Source organism: Heloderma suspectum, chromosome 7 (genome assembly GCF_057233095.1).
Source record: "Heloderma suspectum isolate Gila_16-S chromosome 7, 16-S_ref, whole genome shotgun sequence".
NCBI classification, from domain to species: domain Eukaryota; kingdom Metazoa; phylum Chordata; class Lepidosauria; order Squamata; family Helodermatidae; genus Heloderma; species Heloderma suspectum.
This window is the reverse complement of record NC_139464.1, coordinates 67,146,104-67,168,593: the sequence shown is the minus strand read 5'-3', so window position 1 is coordinate 67,168,593 and position 22,490 is coordinate 67,146,104. Positions and strand designations below refer to the sequence as shown.

Genomic DNA, 22,490 nt, shown 5'->3' with positions numbered 1-22,490 from the left:
TTGAATTGCTTTGCTGGCGCAGGTGGGAGGGTTGACCACCAGAAAGTTGAGAGGAAAGAGAAGGCAATAGACAGAGAGACCCTGCAAACTTTCATATGCAATCCCCTTTTCCTAGGAACTACACAAGGTAATAATAAGGCTCAACTGCTTAAAGAAGAGCTGAACGCCTCTGTGACATTGGTAGCCATTACACCAATCCCCATCATTATCTCAACTCTATTTGCATGCCTACTAATTAATAGAATACACAACTAAGGAAAGGGGCAAATGCTGCCATGCTAATCAGGCAAAGAAGCAACTCAAGAATGAATGGGTGCATAAAAGAGGACATGCGAACCAGCACAGTACAGGTCTTTTTTAGAAACACAATTGAGTGATACTGCAGGACTTGGGGAAGCAGAGACACATTTTCCAAAATTACAGAAAATGGAAAGGAAAAAAAAAAATAATTATTGAAAGAGTCACATGTCTGTAAGACATATTTCCATGTAGATTCCCATAATTCAGTGGGCATCTTGTTAATTCCTTTGTTATGAAACATAGTGATGCTGTTCCCTTCTGGCAGTGGTGGCTGTTGCTAGCATAGTAGTGACAATCTTCTAGATTGGTTCATGTGGCAGTGTTGCTTCAGTCATCCTTCTCTGCACCTTATTGATGTAGTTAAAAAATGAAGGAGGTAGATATTCTTAAATGATAGGCACATTAGCCATCAAAGTGGCAGCTTCCATAACTCTGTTGATCTAATCCTGCAGGTGAGCTGTGATTTTGTGAGAAATGTACCAGTAAAACTTAGCAATGCCTTGTTTACCATCACTTTGACCATCCTCAATATTTGGTCCTGATACATTTTCCCTTTGTTTTAATTTGATACTTATTTAGCTCAGTTTCCTTAACAGAAAAAGCTCTTTGAACTCAGAAAAATAAATTATACTTTACTTCAAAATATATGCAAACACATTGATAACTGACTTATTTTTATAAATATTAAGAAACAGTAACATACATGCCTGTATGCTTTATTGCACGCATGCTTTCAATAGTTAAATTGTTAATTAATTATATCCTACAAAAGTAGATAAAAACATGAAGTCTAAATAATAACATTGTCTATTAACAATCATTGACTGGGTTCACACAACATGACATCCATCATGTTGTTATTGAACTGTAGCTTATTGTGTTGTGTGAATGCAGCCGTGCTAACAAGCCATGGTTTGTTAACCACAAACAACCCATGAAGAGAACCCAGGGACCTGGTTCACATGATCACTGTGGGCTAAGCAATGCTGGGTGACATTTGCGTAATCACTCGTGACATCTGAAACCATGCAGCATGGCTTGTTGAAGGGGAAAATAATCCTCAAATAACCCATGGGCTGTTACTGAGTTATTTGCATTAGTGGATTGAAACAGTAGATGGGTTTGGATGATCAGCAGGGAAAAGAAGCCCTTCTTTTCCCCACCCTTCATGTGCCAATCATGCACCCGACATTTCCCTAATTAGTCTCACTGCGGCGTGGGTTGCCGTGTCATCCAAACCTGGCAATGTGCATGGCGGGGGTGGCTCCCAAACCACCCTCCAACCCATGGCTTGTTGTAGGGGTTACGGGATGGTTTGGAAGTGCATTTCACCAGGGTTGGATGACACGGCAACCTGAGTCGTGGGTAATTAGGGAAATGGAAGGCGCACAAGCAACACACATGGGGCAGGGAAAAGAAGCAATGGTGGCTTCTTTTCCTCCACTGATCATCCAAACCCAGTCAGTAGGTTACTGTCCTAACTTTCCGTAATATGATGAACATTGCCCATTTCTCCACAAACTGTTTTTCAAGCCTATGCTTTTCTCAAGCCTATACATATAATGTTAGCTTGAACGTAACTACCATGCCCAATATTCTAAAAACAACAACAATCAGACAGTTGTGGGATAATGCTTTTTTCACAGTATGATAAAACTGAGATCTTAGTTACTATCAATAGGTTGGTAACCATTTCTGTGTCAGTATCATCCACATGTCCCCGTAAATAATCCAAAATAATTCTTATAGGGCCCTCTGGAAACCTATAGCTTGTAATTTGTTTGCTACATGACATACATTAAACAAAATATCAGATTTTTTAAAAATCCACAGGTCCAAAAACAGTAATCTGTGTGCAGTTCCCCACACCACCAACAATACAGTGTATGAACTTTTAAATCTGTACAGCGTAATGTACCATTGATGGAGTACCTTTAAAGAATTTTATTTCAAATTTGTTGCTAGTGATTTCTTGTCAACCGATTATTGTGCAGTTATTGTTGCAAAAATCCTTTCCCTCCCAGGTCATAGCACCATGTCCTTATTGGAAGACACCAGCCTTCTTCTGCGTTTACTGAGAATGAAGCTTCCTACTCTTCCTGATGTGCCCTGCCTTTTGAGCAGAAAGCAGAGTTTTTATAGAGTTCCCCAGAGTTACTATCTTCAGCAGGCTTTTTAAACACTTTTTATTTTTACTTTTATTCCTTTTAGCTTTTCCTCCCTTTTTCCTAGTAAGGGATTTGACTCAGGGACACAAAAATGGAGTGAGGGGAGGGGTTGACGAAGAAGCCTGGCGTTCATCCCCAGGCTGAGACAACACAGGGACTAGTGACTAAAGTGATGAAGAGGCCTGGAAGGCTTCCCCCTTATAAGGGCTTCTGACTGCTCTTGTCCCTGGGGCGATGATAGCAAGGGGATGAATAGCTTATTAATTAATTAATTAATTATATTTCTTGTCTGCCTTTCAGGGCAGAAGCCCTCCTAAGGAGGCTGACAGCAGTAAAATACATAAAAACAGTTAAAATATTAAAATCGATAAAAACATAAACACAATAAAATAGAAATAAAAACAACAATAAAAGCCAACAAACCAGCAACAACAACAACAGCAGCAGTCATATCAAGAGAAGGCCATGGTAAAATAATATTATTTTATTTATTTAAGACATTTGTATCCCGCCCTATATCATTAAGATCTCAAGGCGGCATACAGATAAAATCAGTTTAAACAGTATAAAACAATAAATAATTTAAACAGCTAAAAACGTATTAAACCATTAAGCTAATACCAGTTAAAATCTAAAACAATATAACAGTTAAAGCAATGTGCTACAGTGTGCATTTAGCCCTCAAAGGCTTTGGTTAGAAACCATGGTTTTACTTGGCACTGAAATGAAACCAATGTACATGCCAATTGGGCCTCCAAGGGGAGAGCATTCCACAACTGGGGTGCCACAGCAGAGAAGGCCCTCTCCTACATCCCACCATAGTGTATGTCTCGCACTGGTGGGACGCAGAGGAGGGCCCCTCCAACAGTTCTCAGTCCTTGGGCAGGCATATATAGGGAGAGACACTCCCTCAGATATTGAAGTCCCAAGCTGCTTAGGGCTTTAGATGTCATCACCAGAACCTTGAATTCCAACCAGAAGCGTGTTCGCAGCCAGTGCAATTCCTTTAAAACTGGTGTTATATGATCTTTACGAGATGTTCCAGTCAGCAGCCTAGCTGCTGTATTTTGCACTAGCTGCAACTTCTGAGCCGTCTTCAAGGGCAGCCCCACATAAAGTGCATTGCAGTAGTCTAATTGAGAGGTTACCAGTGCATGTACTACTATGGCTAGGTTATTCCTGTCCAGGAAAGGCTGTAGCTGGTGGATCAGCCAAAGCTGGTCCCAAGTACTCAGGGCCACGGAGTCCACCTGGGGCTCCATTGACAAGAATGGATCTAGGAGTACTCCTAAGCTATGCACCTGCTCATTCAAGGGGAGTGCAACTCCATTCAGGACAGGTTGCTTACCCAATTCTTGGACTTGGGAACCACCAATCCACAGAGCTTCTGTCTTGTCAGGATTTAGCTTCAGTTTCTTGGCTGTCAGCCAGCCCATTATAGGCTCCAGGCACTGGTCCAGCACCTTCACCACCTCAGCCAACGACGACGACAAGCAGAAATAGAGCTGAGTATTGTCAGCGTACTGGTGACACCCCACCCCCAAACTCTTAATGACCTCTCCCAACGGCTTCATAGAGATGTTGAACAGCATGGGGGATAGAACAGAACCCTGTGGCACCCCACAGCTTAATATCCATGGGGTAAAATAGGAATCCCCCAATACCACTCTCTGGAATTGGCACTGCAGGTAGAAGCAGAACTACCATAACACAGTGCCCCCAACTCCCATCTTGAAGAGCCAATCCAGTAAGATACCATGATCAATGGTATCAAAAGCTGCTAAGAGATTCAGGGTAGCCCTACCCCTATCTTTCACCTGGAGCAGGATGTCAGTTAGAGCAACCAAGGCCGTTTCAGTGCCGTACCCTGGCCTGAAACCAGACTGAAATGGGTCAAGATAATCAATTTCCTCCAAGAACGTCTGAAGCTGCCCAGCCAGCACACACTCAAGCACCTTGCCCCCAAAGGGGATATTAGTAATGGGGTGATAGTTCTCACATACCTATGGTTTTAAAGGCCTTCTTAAAAGCCTACAGTGATGGAGCATGGCAGATCTGTGATGGCAACTTGTTCCAAAGGTGTGGGGCTACTGCAGAGAAGGCCCTCTCACTTGTGTTGACCTGCTTAACTGCTCTCATGGGTGAACAAATAAGAAGGTCCTCTCTTTCTGATCTTAAAGTATGGACAGGCTGATATGGGTGAAGGCGGTCCTTCAAGTAACTTTTCCCCAAACCATTTAAGGCTTTAAAAGTCAAAAACAGCTCTTTAAATTGGGCTCAGAAACCAGTGCAGCTGGTGCAGCATAGGCATTATGTGATCAAATCGCCTCACCCCCACCAATACTTCAGCAGCTGCATTCTGCGCCAGCTGAACCATCTTCAAAGGCATCCCCATGTACAGTGCTTTACCATAGTCCAGCCTGGACATGACTAGTGCATGGAAAACTGAGGCAAGGTCCATTCTCTCCAGATAGGGCTGCAGCTGGCATACCAGCCTAAGCTGATAAAGTGCACTCCTGGACACTGCAGCCACCTGGGCTTCCCCAATTAAATCAGAGTCCAGGACTGTGCACTTGGTCTTTCAGGGGGAGTGCAACCCCATCTAAGACCAGCTGTAAAGCTCCATCCAAAGTAGTTGGTTTCCCAACCCACAGTACCTCGTCTGGATTAAATTTCAGCTTGTTCACCCTCATCCATCCCAAAATAGTCTCCAGACACTGGTTCAAGATTTCTGCAGTCTCCCTGGGATGTGCAGATGGAAACAAGAGATACAGCTGAGTATCATCTGCATACTGATGATATTTCTTGATGTTGACCAAGGCTGTTTCCTTCCCATAACTAGGCCTGAAACCTGATTGGAATGGATCTAGGTTATCAGTTTCATCCAAAACAGCTTGGAGTTGTGAAGCCACCACACGCTCCAACACCTTGCCAAAGAATGGCAAATTTGACACAGGGAGGTAGTTATCCAAAACCATAGGATCTAAACTTGGTTTCTTCAACAAGGGCCTCACCACAGCTTCTTTCAAAGTTGTGGGAACCTCACTGTCCCTCAAGGAGGCATTTACCACCTCAGAGGTCCAGATATCTAGCCCAGCTCTGGCAGATTTCACAAGCCAGGGTGGACAAGGGTCTAAAGGGCAGGTAGTAAGCCTCAGTCCTCCAAGCAGTCTGTCCACGTCCTCAGGTTGCTCAAGCCAAAAGGTATCCATAACATGACTAGGTGGTGCACCAGCCCCATCCATATCAGGCCCTGTCAAAATTATGGCACTGAAGTCGGCATGAATATGAGCAATTTTATCTGCAAGGCATCTGGCGAATTGTTCACAGCGGGCCTTTGAGAGTTTGAGTTGTTGTGTTCCAAGGCCTACACCTCAGAGGCCTTTAACCACACAAAATTGCTCTGCTGGCCAACACTGAGCAGATGCAGTGATGGCAGAGAAGTAGGATATCTTGGCCGCCATCACCACCACAGAATAAGATTGCAAATGGATCCTTACTTGTGTTGGATCATATTTGTTCCAAGTCTTCCACCATTTGCGCTCTAATCATTGACACAGTTGTTTCATTGCCCTCAGCTCCTCGGTATACCAAGGACAACTAGGTCGAGAACCGGGTCAGCTCCTTAGCTTGGGCACTTCAGGTTCTTTGACATGGCTACCTTTACCTCACGTCACCTCCTATATATCCAGAGTAAAGAGCTTTGGGCTGCCACCGAAATGGTGCTCCTCTACCTGTGTGGCTGGGAAGGGTGGGAAGGTGAAAGAGCAGCAAGCCATGGCTTTCCTTTTCCAAGAGAAGACTTGCAGCCCCAGAGGTTTGTTTGGAACAGGGCACCATGGAAGAGGCAGGCCTTGGCTCAAAGGAATTCTCTAGCTCACTTTTTAACTCAGATCAGCAGAACAAGACCCTCAGAACTCCATCGGAACCCAAGAACATGAGAATCAGGGACAAACCATCCCAGTATCTCTAACCCGTTTGGGCTGTAGGCTGATCAACTTGTGGCCCGGGAAATTATGAGCTCAGTTCCATGGAGCTGGCTAAGTTCATGCCCTGAGGACAGCCATGAAAGAGGGCAGAGGAAAGCACATATGTGCCGCTATAAGTTCCAATCTGGACACATTTTCACAGCTATTCCAAGTGCAGACAACACATATCTTCTCTTAGTAATACCTTTTCTTTGTCAAGTCCTTCTGGTTTCTATTCCAGATCCCATTCTCTCATTCTCTCTCTCTCTCTCTCTCACACACACACACACACACACACACTCCATTTCTGAAATTTGCCACCATTACTAGTTAAGCCTAGTGACCATCTTTCAGAATCTCTCCAAATGAAGCATTGCTTCTTCCCTGCCCATCCTGTGGCTGTCTAGGATGGGGCAGTGTGGGATCTCGTTAGTATTTTCATAACTGTACATACTACATAAATATAGAAAGCCTCAATAGTGCAAACTAGTATATTTGGCTGCTACTTTTTTGTCATACTTTTGTTGAACATGTTATAGTAAATCATAGTTCTAATTCCTTGTAAACTCAATGAATACTGAAGGGATAAATTCTGTAGCTTTTGTTCAAGTCGATTAGCATTTATCAAGCAGAACCAGTCCTTCAATGAGGAATAAGCATATTGTTGACAGAATAGGGCTTTCTGTTCTTTTGAGAGGTAAAATAAATATAGCAATATATGATAAAATGAATATAGTAATATAACAAAGCATATTGTAGCTTTTAAAAAGGTCCTTCAAATAATGCAGTTTTGCATTTACCTGCTCTCATTTTGGTGGAAGTGGGATTATGCAAATTATTTCTCTCTTCCTGGTATGGCAGCCTGATCGTCTTAAGAACAGAAAAAGGTAGACTGGACTGGCTTCAAACACACTGTTTGCAAATTGTGCTGTTAGTTGTATCGCGTTCCTCAACTGCATGGGTGCATCTCAGTATTGTTAACTGCTTTTGTGAATGGTGTGGTTTGGTCCACCAAATCCTGTGGTAGATACTTTCTGATAATTCAGACATTACAGAAACACATGTCTACAGCCTTTTGGTGCCACTTCTTTTTTTGCTGTAGCTATCATACATTGTATTCTTTTAATAGAACTTACCACCTTTGTACTTCTGTAGGGATGTCAGTGCATCTCTGTGCTTGGCTTGACTTTCATTAATTGATGCAGAAGTGGGGAACCTGTGGCCCTCCAGATGTTGTTGGACTTCAACTCCAATAAGCCTCAGCCAACATAGCCAATGGTCAGAGATGATGGGAGTTGTAATCTAGCAGCATCTGGAGGGCCACAGGTTCTCCTCTCCTGAGCTAATAGCTTATTTTGTTTATTTGTTTAATTTATTTGTTTATTTAATACATTTACCTATTGCCTTTCTGCCATCATGGAACTCAAGGCAATGTACATGACGTTCCCAGGTGGTTGCCCATCTAAGTACTGACCAGACCCAGACCTTCTTAGTTTCAGCAAGGTGGCTGTATCACGTGCCCTTAGAACTGGGATCTAATTTACCCATTCACGGTAACATCGTAGGACTTAACTATTGCTTGGAGGAATGACAGTGTAATGCTTCTGGAAAAAGCCCCGAAATGAGCAGAAATGCTTGCTTCTGGAAGGGGGCATGTTGACTGAGCTCTCTTATGCAAACTCCTCTGACCTACCTCATTCCAGAAACGAGCATTTACACTTACTTCAGCTTGCCTCTGGAAGCGCTAACCTGCAGTTTCGTAAGTGGTAGGGGCCGCTTGCAGACTGGAATTGCCGGTACTGACCGCATGTGAAAGGGTAGCATTCGCTTCTTCCCAGAGGTTTCTTGTATGTCTAGGAACTGATGTTTCTCAGCAGCGTGGATGGATTCCTATAGTATATATACAACTGTTCCTGAAATTACCTATGGAATGGTTATCTTTGTTTTCTATCTTTTTGATCTTTGTTATATTTACAAAGTTTTTATCCAGAAAAACATTCAAATATTAGAGAATTCTGAACCTTTCCACTGCTTCATTTAATCAAGGTTGGATTCTAAATACCAGTTTCTGGGAAATAATAGCAGGAGGGGACTGTTTCCCTTGTGTCCTGCTTGTCCCATTTGGGCATGGGGTTGACCACTATGGGAAACACGATGCTGGAGTAGATAGGTCTTTGGTCCGATCCAGAAGGGCTGCTCTTATGTCCTAATCATATGAGTTTGTTTCCAGCCATGGAGCAGCCCATGAGGATCCCCAGGACATTCAGAATACAAGAGAACTGGGATACCAGGACAACCATATTTAATCCTGGAGCTCTTTAATAAGTTAACCAAACTGCTACTGCTGCTTCTACTACTACTACTACTACTACTACATGTTACTGGTATTGATATGTGAAATAACTACTACATTTAAAAGCAAACTTCACAAAGATGGGAAAATATTAAATTCTCCACTTTACAATTCAAAGAACTGTTGTTCAAAGTTTTGAAGTGATTACTTCCAAAAGTCTCTGTTTAGAATATATGCATGTCTTCAAGCTTCCAACCAGCTCCGCTAGAAACATATCTAGGGCTGATAGATATAGTTTATAATGAGCTTATTAAATGGAGTTATCAAATGCAGTATGTACTGCTTATACATAATAAAAATACAGTATTCTGAGTAGCAGATATTTTTCAAACAACTTTCGACAGTATTACATGATAGTTGTAATCATCATCACACAAATCAAGACCTTTATAGATTAGAAGTCATTTAGACAACGTGTTGTTATTGTTACTGCTATAGTGCCGTCAGTGTGTATGGTGCTTTACAGAGCGCAAGAGGACAGGCACCTCCCCTGCGGATCCTAAGGTCTAAAATTTGGCAGGGGGAAACAACAAAAAAGGAGACGAAAGAGGGATAAACAGGGAAAGAAACACTTCCAACATTTTTTTAAAAGCATGATTATATACACTGGATTGTAGTAGAGAGCTATATGCACACTGCTGTGCTCTTGCCCACAAAGTAATCAGGGCTTGAAAACAAAAGCTACTTACAGCACTAATCAACCTGTCACATGGATCTCCAGCAGGAGAAGTAGGGGGGCTCTTGCTTCCCATGACATATTGCCACACTGCACATAAAACTAAAAACAATATGTATACACTCCAATGTTCGTGCATACATAACATAGGTTTATTAGGTTGGGAAAGGGGAATCCCATACTGAGTACCCCCTTCACTTGAGTTCTGCTTAGCACATGCTGTGAGGGCCAAGCTACACACAACACCATTCAGCCATTTAGCAATTGTGTGAATGTTTTTTACAAAATAAATGTCAGGTGCAGAGGACCAGATTTGGATTGGGATTCTGGTGAAGAGGTAAGTAGGGTTTATCCCTCCCCGGTCCCAATCTGGATCAAGACCCTCATGCCGGCTATTTATTGGAAGTAAATCTGTTCATGCCAACAGAAGCTCTCCTTCCAATGCAAATAACAGATGCAAGGAACTTGATCCAAATTAGAACTTTTTTTTTTTAGAGTCTACCCAGTCCTTCCACCAACAGTAGCCATCAGGCTGCTCACAAGGTCCATAAAAACAAAGACAATGGGAAAAAATATCAAAATCAATCAACAAATTAAATCGCTGTTGAAATAATCCATATTAATCACCAAGCAGAGTCAAAAGAAACACAAAAGCTAGAGCCCCAGCCTCTCCCACCAATGCCCCAATTCAGAAGAGGCCCACCTTCTATTTACTTAAAAAAACAACAACAACAGGCATTTGTGCAGTTGCTAATTGCATGAATGGCGTCACGTATAGTTTGGCCCTGAGAGATATTTACTTAGAAGCATCTCACAGCTCTGATTGCTGGTGTGCCAGTATTTCACCTCCTCAGATTGCTCATTGCTTGGTGTACAGCACCTTCTCCAACCTAGCACCGTCCAGATGCATTGGACGACAACTCACGTTATCCCCAGGTAGCACGGCCAGTGGGGAAGGCTGGTTTAGAGTTTCCTTTCAGTTTCCTTTCATTATATTTTAACTCATTTTTCAGATAAATATTATCTCTCAAAGCTGGCTGATATCAATTTTTTTTAATGGTACAGTTCCTGGCCCTCAAGCCTTCTGTGGAAATCTGTTTCCACGCACAAAATATCACTTGAATGAAAGTGTTTTTTTTTCTAAATGCAACATGGGACAGATTCCACTTTGCTGAAGATCATGCACATTCTTCAGGTCAGTTTCTAAATACAACATCGCTGAACATGTAGGCTTAAGATTGCTGCCTTATTCTCTTTAATAGTATAGAATTATATAGAATCATAGAATAGTAGGGTTGGAAGGGGCCTACAATGCCATCGAGTCCAACCATGGTTCAGTCCGTGGTTACGAGCTCTGAAACAGGAGGTGAGACGGCTAGAGCGCCGGTGGCGGAAGTCTCGCTCCAAAGACGATCAGACACAGGCTAGAGCTGTATCTTCAGCCTATCACGTGGCGGTGAAGGCAGCAAAAAAGGAATATTATGCTGCCTCCATCGCGTCTGCAGAGTGCTGTCCCAGGAGGCTGTTCCAAGTAGTCCGGAGCCTGGTCGGTCCTGTGGCTCCGGAACCACTGGAGCATTCTAAGGCCTCCTGTGAGGCCTTGGCAAGGCACTTTGCAGATAAAATTGATCAGATTAGGTGTGTTACTCTGCACGCTGTGGATACAGTTAGTGAACAAGAGGCGGCCTGTGGCAAACTGGTTTTGTGGGATCGGTTCCAGCTTCTTCCTCCTGATGAAGTGGACAAGGTTCTTTCATCGGTACGGCCGACCACCTGCTTACTTGATCCTTGCCCATCTTGGCTCATTATGAGCTGCAGAGAGAGACTGGGTGAGGGGATCAAGGCGGTGGTGAACGCCTCCCTTGAGGAGGGATTGATGCCATCAGCCCTCAAGGAGGCAGTGATAAGACCGCTCTTAAAGAAGCCCTCCTTGGATCCTCAAGTTTTGAACAACTTTCGCCCAGTCTCAAATCTGCCATTTTTGGACAAGGTGATTGAGCGGGTGGTGGCGGTGCAGTTGAAGGCACACTTGGAAGAAACTGATTATCTAGACCCATTTCAGTTGGGCTTCAGGCCTGGGCATGGGACAGAAACGGCCTTGGTCGCCTTGGTGGATGATATGAGGAGGGCTCTGGATAGGGGTGAATGCTCCTTCCTTGTTCTCCTTGACCTCTCAGTGGCTTTCGATACCGTTGACCACGGTATCCTCCTGGACCGCCTGGAGGGGTTGAGCATTGGGAACACCGTATTGCGGTGGTTCCGGTCCTTCCTCTCCAGCAGGTACCAGAGGGTAGCACTGGGAGAGGAGGTTTCGGACCCGTGGCCACTTACTTGTGGGGTGCCACAGGGTTCCATCCTCTCCCCGATGCTATTTAACATCTATGTGAAGCCGCTGGGGGCTATCATCAGGAGGCTTGGGGTGCAGTGTCATCAATATGCGGATGACACGCAGCTCTACCTCTTGTTTAAATCTTTACCAAGGTTGGCCGTAGAATCCCTGTCCAAATGTCTGGAGACGGTGAGTGGCTGGATGGGGAGGAATAGGCTGAAGCTGAACCCTGACAAGACCGAGGTACTTTTGGTGGGAGACAAGAGGAGGCTGGGGGATGTTGACCTGGTGTTGAATGGGGTACGGCTACCCTTGAAAGGCCAGGTCTGCAGCCTGGGGGTCATTTTGGACTCCCAGCTGTCCATGGAGGCTCAGGTGTCAGCTGTGAGCCGGACAGCGCTGTATCAACTCCATCTGATACGGTGACTGCGCCCCTTCCTTCCCGACCATCTGCTCCCATCGGTAGTACATGCCCTGGTCTCCTCTCGTTTAGACTACTGTAATGTGCTCTACGTGGGATTACCCTTGAAGACGGTTCGGAAACTGCAGCTGGTACAGAACGCGGCGGCTCGCCTGATTAAAGTCAGCTGCCGGCGAGATCACATCACTCCAGTGCTGAAGGAGTTGCACTGGTTACCAGTTGTTTTCCGGGCCAAATTCAAGGTGTTGGTTTTGACCTTTAAAACCCTATATGGTTCCGGCCCAGCCTATCTTAAGGAGTGCCTCCAGCAGCACCAGACAGGCCGCTTAACAAGATCAGCCTCGGATGGCCTTCTCTCTGTCCCATCAGCCAGGACAGCTAGACTGGTGGGGACAAGGGAGAGGGCCTTTTCTGTGGTGGCCCCCACTCTGTGGAACTCCCTCCCTAGGGAACTCCGTCATGCCTCCTCTTAAATGAGCTTCCGTCATGCATTAAAAACGTTGTTGTTCAGGCAGGCATTTGGGGTGGGTTAGGGTATGTTAGAAAATGTTTTTATTGTAGAATTATATTGTTTTAAACTGTTTTTATTGTATGTTGTACATCGCCCAGAGTGGCTGGGTGACCAGCCAGATGGGCGATTAAGAAATTTAATAATAAATAAATAAAAAATAAATAAACCACGATAAGGATGGTAAGGATGCGGTAAGGATGCGGGGTTTTAGCCTTGTGTGGTAAAGCCCACAGAATCTCTGTCTTGTCTGGATTAAGCTTCAGCTTGTTCACTATCATCCATCCCAAACTGCTTCCAGCAGTTCAGAAGTTCAACAGCCTCCCTGAGATGAGTAGATACAAAAGAGGGGTAGAGCTGAGTGTCATCCACATATTGATGAACTCCAGATGACTTCCTTTCTGTTTCTGAATTACATAGAAATTTTGTTCCAAGGGAACAAAATAATAATTTAAAACAAAATTGTTTTAAAAGGATTTTAACCATAAGGCTAGAATGTCTATTAATTCTTCTGTGGTTAATGATCTTATGTATGTTCTCCACCACGATGAAAAAGAACTATAATCATGAATTTCAGACAGTAACTGAACTCCAGTTTTATTTCTCTCTTGATCTTGATGATGAAAAATAATAAATAAGCAAACACTGCCTCAGAGCTTACTTTGTCTATTTCTCTAATTTGCTATTGCTTGCCTTGACGTTTAACATTTAAAACAGACCCAAGACCCCAATTTAGTTTTCCTTCATGAGGATGCACCTATTATTGATTTAAACAAGGAGATTGTATTAATTATAATCCTCTTTTTCAGCATATACTAGAATTTTATGCCATTGCTATTGAGTACCCTTACTTATTGAAGTGCTTATAATAAATAAGGGGTCAGTAATTTGTTTCGCTGTGCTGTAGTAAGCAGAAAATGTGGAAGAAAATGGCTCTGAAGTAGAAAAGAAGTTGGGGAGAGTGAAAACTAGAGCAGCTTCAGTGAAAAGCAAAGAAATATTTGGGGCAGATTGCAGAGAGTAACAATCTGAAAGGGAAAATCAATTTCAACTTAGCAGGAGAGCTTCAGGCATGCAAACAAGAGAGTTACAGATGCCCATATCCATCCACATTGCAATGGTAATCTGAGCCCTATATAACTGACTAAGGGCGCAATCCTATTGAGATAGGTGGCAGCCTCCGAACTCGGAGGCGACCGCCTATCCAAAGCCAGGCAGGAGAAGCACGAGGGGGGGGGATCGTTTCCTCCGTGCCTCTCCTGCCCTGCTTCTTCTGCTAGACTGCCATTTTTGGCTGTCTAGCTGTGGGGGGGGGGGTAGCGGGAGAAGAGGCTGCTGTACAACACATAGGATGTGTCATTGTATTGGCCCCAGGAGCATAATCAAGTCACCTGTAGTGTTAGAGGGGCCTAGAGATCCATAATACTTGCTTAAGTTCATTTTTGGTGCAATTCCCTTGCTAGTAAGCCTCTGAGCATGTGAAGATGAGTCAAAGGCCGATACATTCCACGCTAACGAGCCAGAAGGCCTTATCAAGATGTGCCTGAGAAGCAAAGTTTGTTTATGCGGAGCTGTAGGTGGCTGTGCTGAGAACTAAGCCCTGCTAGTCTATGCTGGGAATGAACATTAGGGGGCTGTTATGGTGCCTTATTGCTAACTAGGGATGTCGGAGAATTTCTCCACGAATCTCCAGGAGGCCGAATGCCAATGCATTTGGCCCCCCGAAATTGGTGGAGAAACAGTCCGCCCCCCCCCCCCACAGCTAGACAGCCAAAAATGGCATGGGACTTACCTTTGGCGAATGTCCCTCATGGCGGCGGCTCACGGCAGCGGCTCACGGCGGCAGCCGGTCTTCTGACCGGCTGCTGCCACCGCCATTTCCAAGTGTAAAAAAAAAAAAAAAAAAATGATAGGCTACGTAAAGATTTACGTAGCCTATCACCGTGAAGCAAGCTTCGGGATCAGGTAAGTGACTTTCGTCCATCCCTATTGCTAACGTGTGTTATATAAAACCCATTGTACCCATGGCTCCGAGTTCAGAGAAGCTGTCTGATCCAACCATTGGGTATGCCTGTGTGCTTTAAGTTACTCAATAAAGTACTCCTTTATCAGTAAACCTGAATCTGATTTATCACTATCTTGGCACCTCTAACCTAAGAGGTCGAAGCCCATGGCCAGGGCAATACAGTCATACAGGCAGGTCCGCTCTCCCCGCCCTGGAACATCCCCAGCCCCGCTCCTTTTCAGCTGCTCCACACTCCTCTTGTGAGCATGGAGGATGGGGCTTCTCTGTGCTGCCTCCAAGGCAGCACGGACATGGGGGGAGGTTGGTTTTCCGGGAACCAACCTCGGAGCACAGGCTCCAAGGTTGGTTCCTGGAAAACAGCATATCCTATGGCTGTCTAGCTGCTGTCTAGCGGCCATAGGATTGCTCCCTCTGTGCCTCTTTTACATAGATTAGCTATGCACATACAGGGATATCTGCATCTGTAGCTGGATTAGGGCCATAGTGTTTATGGTTTAATGCAAAAATGCTGATCAATTATAGTAACAGTATTCTTGCAAAATGACAGTTTTGCATTGTTCTAGACTTCTTTTTTTACAGAAACTTCAAAAACCATTACTGTAATAAGCTTCCATTACTGGCAAAGCTTAATTAATCATCAAAATGTAGGTGAAGGAAACAGGAACCATTAAGAGAACTGCATGTGTTATACTGTCATACAATGATTGTTTGGAAATTGCTGATACTTCTTTCTGTTTTGTTTGCTGCACTCTTCTGTTTTCAAGAATTCAACCCTCGTGAAGTTATAATATTTCTTTAATAATTTATAGTAGCTGTTGGTATAACTATCAATTTATCCCACATTTACTGTGCTATCATTTAATCCACAGTCAATATTGGTTGAACAATGCTTTCAGTTAGCTATTCATTGTGACCCTGAGATCTCTGTCCCAATGAAGTCACTTCCACTTGAGATCCTATCAGTGTATAAGTGTATGTCACACTAGGATTTTTTTCCCTAACATGCATCACTTTGTACTTGCTTATATTGAAACCTGATTTGCCACTTGTTGCCTGTTCACCTAGTTTGGATCCTCTGGGAACTCTTTACAGGGTTGTTGGGGTTTTTGACAACTTCAGTAATTTAGCAGCAGCATCCAAAAGCCTTTCTGTCTCAGTGCTCACTCTTGACTCTAAGTCAACTACAAATTGTTGAGAGGCCCCACTGCATACTTCCCTCCTACCACCCACTTCCTGCTTTAAGCAATTACCAGCCCATGAGAAAAACTGTCCTCTTATCCCATTCCTGCTGAATGTACTCAAGAGCCTTTGGTAAAAGACTTTGTCCAAAGCACTTTGGGAATCCAGTTATATAATGTCTACCAAGTAACCCCTGTCTGATTGACTGTTGACAAAGAATTCAGAAAAATAAAGCAGGACTCTCTTTTGCAGATTTGATTTGCTGATTTGACCTCAACAAAGCTTGTTCTTCTGTAAACTTAATTATTCTACTTTTAATAATGCTTTGCATCAACTTATGCCTTTACCTCACAACAAATGCATTATCAGAGCAATCCTTTATTATAATTATGCTGAGCAGAGGGAGTTGAATCAAGGGGGAAGGGAGAAAACATGCCACCAGAGAATGCCAAAAGTGAGTAAAATAATAAATACATCTCAGTACCACAGCGCTGAACCCCAGTCCATTAGCCCCAGAGATCATGGTACAGCCACCCCAGGCATCTCTATAGGAAGATATTGGAATCCTGAAGGAGAGCCCACACAGTAGAGCAGCTACACAGGTCCCTGGACAGGATACCTGCAAAACACACACACAGGTCTTCTGGGACAAGACACACCCAGGGAGGAAAAACAGGTGTGTGTGTAGGGGGGGGGGCATCAGGGCATGCAAAAAGGAAAGCCACAGACACACACTGAAAACACCACCAGCAGCATCTGTGGTATTGGGAAGCAGGAATTTGAGCCCCACAAAGGGGGAAATGCCACCTCTTGGCTTTTGCATGCCTGGAGGAAAATAAAACCATGCCGTGGGCAAAAGAGAGGGAGCTCTCAGAACTCAAACCCACACTGTAAGCTCCAGAGTGGCCTTCTCTAATGGTGCACAAGAATGATGTTCATACACATCATGGAGCATTTATTTTCCCACAGCCCTAAGACCCAGTCATAGACACCAGGAGCACGAGGGATATAGATATGGCATGGGCCAACCAGTCCTTTAGGCCAACCAAACCACCTGGCAACCCACATGTCCAATCACCCCCTCTAGGGGTGTCTGACCTACTGGGTAGCATCGCAGAAGAACTCATTGCCCCCTTATCTCTGCCCCCTCTATCACTCTGTCTCCCCCCACCCCCACCCAGTTGTATATGCTGGCAGCAGCAGCCATGCCACTTTTGCAGCCTGAGCGGCGCGCTTCCTTACGGTCTGGGAAACCATAGTGAACAGACAGTAGAGAAGCTACTGGCCTGATCCCATCACGCACCCTGTCCAGCTCTCACAGAGTCCACTCCTGTGGCCAGCTGAGCCCGATCATACTGTGTGGGGGGAAGGAATCCCTCCCTACCCCTCCCTAGCAGTAAACGACACCTGCAGCACAGTCAAAGCCCTTATTGTAGAGCATCCGGGCACATGTGTGGGGCTGCCACCCAGTCACCCAAGCTGGACAGTTGCCCTATGGACAGCAGAGTAGCAGGTGCAGTGTTCCTTATGGCAGCAGTTCCACATTAGAAACACCTTCACCTGTTTCTGGGTTGGGTAATGTCCGGGGGCCAATTTCACACCATCCCTTGAACCCACCAAGGCTGTCCCCCTGCCAGTTTGCCACTGAAATTTAGTGGTGCAGCAGCGGCCAAAAAGGCCTATTTAGCTTTGTTCTAAAGTTAAATAGACGCTTTTTGCCACCACCACATTTAGGTGGGAAACTGCTGATTATTATTATTACCACCACCACCACATCAAATTTGGCAGAAGCTTCAGTGATGAGTGGGGGCTATCCAGAAGGACCGGCGGGGGGGGGGGTGGTACATGTGGCCCATGTATTACCCACCCCTGATGTATTTCATAAATGTCTGTCATAGAGCCACTAAGAGTTCAGGAACCTTCCTAGAGCAAGTCAGTTAACAACCCCACAAAGGAACAGCTGGGAGCATTTTGTTCACTACTGCTGAACGCGGGGTGGTCCTCCCTCATAGCCTTCATGGAACAGGGTGTGGGATGGATCCTGTACTGAGAAGAGCAGAGGGAGACACAGACAGAGTAACTATCAATTGTCAGCAACTGGAGCGCACAGGCCCTGGATCTGCAGGCAAAGAAGGCGTTTGAAAGAAGAGGGATGGTGCCACCTGTGTGCTCTCCAAGTGGTCATCCCTCAGCCTCTCCCCCCACCCCGCATGGGTGGGGATGACAGTGAGTGCAAGTATACATCTACCCTTGGTTATTGCTGAAAAAGAAAGATAGTTTACTCTATTAGCAATCAGCCATTATTCAATTCCAAAAGGAATTCCAAAAGGAAACAACTGTCTGTCAAATTCCATATAGCAAACTAAATTAGAATTAAAACAATTAAATAAAGACATTACAGCAAAAACTGTCTGATTACACCTAGACAGTACAGTACAGAGGGCAAGGTTCCCAGCTCATAAACAATATGTATATAATATAGAGCAAGTCTTTGTTCCAGTTACTTTTGGATGCATTTTCAAGGCAATAAGCTTTGCTGTTCTGAATGTGGTATAGGAAAGGGAAAGGTTCCTCCAGTGCAAGCACCGAGTCATTGCTGACTCCTAGAGGGACGCCGCTTTCGCTGGCTTTTTCATGGCAGACTATAGTGGGGTGGTTTCCCATTGCCTTCCCCAGTCGTGACTACCTTTCCCCCAGCAAGCTGGGTACTCATTTTACCGACCTCGGAAGGATGGAAGGCTGAGTCGACCTGAGCTGGCTACCTGGGACCTAGCTTCCGCTGGGATCGAACTCAGGTCGTGGGGAGAGTTTTGGTTGCAATACTGCCGCCTACCACTCTGCGCCTCACAAGGCTGTAGAATGTGGTATAACTGGTCAGATAATAAATACAGCAATTTCTCGTGGCTGGTTTTCTTTGTTTTCCTTACCAATAGAGACTGTATATACAGGTTGGAGATTGTAGCGAAACACTCTGTGTGCAGTGGCTCCCTGCATCCAGGCTGCACTTCTGAAAGACAGCAGTACTCATAGGTGGCTGGCAATAGTTGAAGTGTAGATCTTAGACTTTCCCCACAGGGAGCTGAATTGTGTGTGAGGAAGAATGCCTCCTCTGTGTGTGGGAGATGCTGCTGTTGTGGTCCAAGACTATTACAGTAATACAGTCAAGCAAGTGACAATATTCACATGCTACCTCAAGATGTAGTGATGGCCACCAACTTCGATGGCTTTAAAAGAGGGTTAGATAAATACCTGGAGGAGAAGGCTATCAATGGCTACTAGTTCTGATGGCTATGGACTACCTCCAATACCAGAGGCAGTAAGCTTATGTACACCAGTTGCTGGGGAACATGGGCAGGAGGGTGCTCTTGCATTCCTGTCCTCCTTGTGGGTTCCTGGTCGACAGCTGGTTGGCCTCTGTGTGAACAGAATGCTGGACTAGACAGCATGGTCTGATCCAGCATGACTGTTCTTATGTTCTTACATATAGCAAGGAGTGATGGCAGAAGATAGTTATAGTAGCTCTACTTTACCGCAAGCACTGCCTCTTCCCTTGCATACTTGTGTGGGCTGTTCTGCCCTGGCAGCCCCAGTTGTAGGAGTGGAGTGAGGGTTGCTGTTGGTTAGTTGTGTCTGGAATCCTGAGGCAGAGCAACTATAAGCGTTCTAGGGAGCAATAGGCGGTTGTGAACTGCCCAGAGAGCTTCAGCTATTGGGTGGTATAAAAATATAATAAATAATTAAGCAATGTGCTCGAGTTCCTATCTGTGTTCTGAGGCCAGGCTGTTTGTGTTCAAAGTGCCCTTTCTACAGAGATTTAGTTCAACAAAGCTTAGCCTTGGGAGCATCAAACATGCATGAAATAGGACCAGAGAGCTGTAGCCCAATGCTGTATACCCTGGTCATCTGAGTTGAGGTCTCCCTGGGTGGAGTTAAATACTGATGGCAGTGTGCTGTGGTTCAGTGTGGCATTATACCATTTCTTATGCTCTGTTATGGCAACATGAATGAGTTGGTTGTTGATGTGGAGGTGGCTATTTTAAACAAACAAACGAAACAAAAACTTGTAGTCAGTGGGATGGAAAATCCTTTTGCCAGGTTTGGGGCTGGTGTAAAGTTCTGCTGTTATTAGGGATGTTGCTGTGGTCTGGAGAAGTATAGAATACTATATAAATGTGCTTTTCCCTTGTGCCATCAACATCCTATCCACAGCTCTGCCCCATTTTAGCCATTCTGTTTGTGTATCTGAGATTTTTTTACTGATGTTTCTGTAGTGCCGGCAGCATATCTTGAGTTCTGCTGGCATAGCAGGGCTTCAACCAAATCCTATAGCCCCCATAGCAAATTTCATATAGGATTGCACCCTATATCACATAGGAATATAATACATTGCATAGAATAAAAGGTAGAGCAAAAGACTTTTACAGATATGTGTGTGTGTGTGGGGAGTAATTTTTCTGTCAAAAAATTAGCAGATTCACCAACCAGTGTTTCTAGTCAGGATGTAAGATGGTGTGCTGAAGTGTGGACATTATTGCAGATGTATTTTAATCTCTGTCATTTTAAAATCTTTTTCAAAAGATTAAATGTACTTTAATGTAAATTTGTAACTGTATTTTATTATGTAACTAGATGCAATTTAAAACTTGTTACATTCCACTTTATCTTAAAGTAGCAATAAAAGATGGGCTGCAAACCAGTATAATCAATGAAGTTTAAACATATAACCATGTTCTGAATTGCAGCCACAGTAAAAAGCCAGCTATACCAATATGTGATCATGTCTTTTACAGCTTTGTATTTTAATATACCGTCTAGTTAGCTCTTTCAGCCCTTCCTAATAATCCAAAGTCACTGACCTCTCAATAAATTTAATAACATTGTTTCTTTTCTGTGAATCCCACTTGACTTGTCATTATCCTTTCCATTTGGTAAGGAGGGCAGGGTTCATGTGAATAATATGGTCATATATTTTTCTCTCACATTCACAAAGAGTCAAAGACTGAAATTGTCATTTCTCCTATTGAGAACATTTCCCTGTAGCAGGGTTAATGACATTGTCATTTCCCTATAGCAGGGTTAATCAGTTTCCTCTTAGCTGTACTAATAATATGAAAAATCCTATATCGGGCTTCCCCAAACTGGTGCACTCCAGATGTTTTGGACTATTGCCCATGTTGGCTGGGGCTGATGGATGTTGAGGTCCAAAACATCTGGAGGGCACCAGGTTGGGGAAAGCTGCAATAAATCAAATTACCATGACTCAGGACAGAACTACACTTTACCTCATTAAACATTTGTTCCCAAACCTGTGTTTGCTGGTGCAATGCAGGACTGGTGTGGGTCCTTTATAGTGCAGAATCAGTGGGAATGGGGGATCCTTACAAATGAACAAGCCCCCCACACCACCCTGGTGGCTTGTTTTACAGGCTTATTCATGGTCTTTTAGCCTAGTTGGTTAAAAGCAAAACAAAACCCCCAGTTAAAATAGTCTTCCACCCATGGATTCTCCCCTGCAAATGCCATTTCAACATGTGTATTACATGGGGTTGGGAATCTTGTGTTTGCTTCAGAAAAGGTGGTTCAGCCTCTAGATTACTTAGGCAATTCAAAGTTGTATAGTATCACCTGTGTGCGGCATATTTCTTGCTATCAGGAGTTATGTATTCCCAGATCTTCCTACTTCCTATTTTACAGCAGTAGAAATGGGAAGGGACCTGTTGGGTTTGCATTGGCCTGTAGGAATTATGTTGGTGGCAGTGAGAGAGTTGGTGGAGAATTTAGGGCCAAATGCGAGTCAGGGCATATGTGGATTTTGAAGGAATGAGGGGGATGGTCAGAGGAGCCATTTAAGGAGAGCAGGAGGAAGTCACCCTCACTACTTTCAGATGTCATTATTCCTCAGACGCACCCATTATTACTCAGAAGCACCCAGAAGCTGTATGCACTGTGGCTACATATTGAGTCACTTCTGTTATAAACAATGGAATGGGTCTGTGAATTAGCTATGCATGCAAAAAACACAAATCAATTGCTTAAAAAAAAGAGATATGTGTATATTTGTTGACATTATGTTACAGTTATTATGAGGCATAAAATCACCGAAATGTTCTTAAAATACACTGCCTTTTGCCATTTCATCTTGAATATATAAAAAAATGGGCCTTAGAATCTTGCTGAAAATCCACCCCCCTCCCGCCAAAATAAAACTATTGAAACCTTTTCCACACACATACTAAAATCTGAAATAGTGACCCTCAGCACTCCTATGAGTATTTTTGTATGTTTACAAAGTTGTCTATATTAGATAATATCATTTATAAAGATTGTATACAATGCTAGCCCTGACTGGAGAACGCCTCTCCAAATAAGCATTAGACCAGAATACACTAGCTTCAGTATTTGTGCAACTACTAGTTTAATGTACATCAAGATCTTTGTTTGCTGCATCTTTCGAAGGGAATGATTGCTGTAGCTGTATTTGAATCTTTTTATCATTTACTTCTGAGGATGGAGCTTGCAGTTCATCTGCAGGAATCATTTCATATATTTAAAAGGGTATTCA

The 22,490-nt window shown here is 44.0% G+C and overlaps 1 protein-coding gene across 1 annotated transcript in view; it reads left to right on the top strand.

Annotated features, from left to right (window-relative positions):
* TRHDE (thyrotropin releasing hormone degrading enzyme) overlaps positions 1–22,490 on the top strand; it is a 379,983-nt gene that overhangs the window by 263,564 nt on the left and 93,929 nt on the right. The gene's annotated exons all lie outside the window — the stretch shown is intronic.